At 57.0% G+C, this 379-nt stretch overlaps 1 protein-coding gene across 1 annotated transcript in view; it reads right to left on the bottom strand.

Moving 5' to 3' along the window:
* Nucleotides 1-379, bottom strand: part of SLC32A1 (solute carrier family 32 (GABA vesicular transporter), member 1) — a 4,374-nt gene that overhangs the window by 3,069 nt on the left and 926 nt on the right. The gene's annotated exons all lie outside the window — the stretch shown is intronic.

Genomic DNA, 379 nt, shown 5'->3' with positions numbered 1-379 from the left:
CCCCTCCAAAAGCCAAGGATCCCCAAAGGGGCCAGCCAGGGCCCACCTCAGGGCAGTCCCCCCGGGGGTCTCCCCTCGCCCCCGGCCCATGTGCTGGGGCATCCTGACTGAGGTGGGGGGACACGACACCCGCCAGCCCGGCCCCGGGGGACCAGCAGGATGGGGCTTGGGGCCCAGCGACCCTCCCTGGCTCTGCACCCTACGGGGGTGGGGGGCAAAGCGGAGATCTGGGTTTGGGGTTTTTCCTTTCCTTTTTTTAATCTTTTTTTTTTCTTTATAATCCCCCCCCTTTTTTCCTTTATAATTCCTCCCCTCTTTTTTCCTTTATAATTTCCCCCCTCTTTTTTCCTTATATTTTTCCTCTATCTTTCCCCTATTT

The sequence above is a fragment of the Calidris pugnax genome, unplaced genomic scaffold (assembly GCF_001431845.1).
Source record: "Calidris pugnax isolate Ruff unplaced genomic scaffold, ASM143184v1 scaffold55, whole genome shotgun sequence".
NCBI lineage: Eukaryota > Metazoa > Chordata > Aves > Charadriiformes > Scolopacidae > Calidris > Calidris pugnax.
Note: the sequence above shows the minus strand (reverse complement) of the source record. Positions and strands in the feature narration are given on the sequence as shown.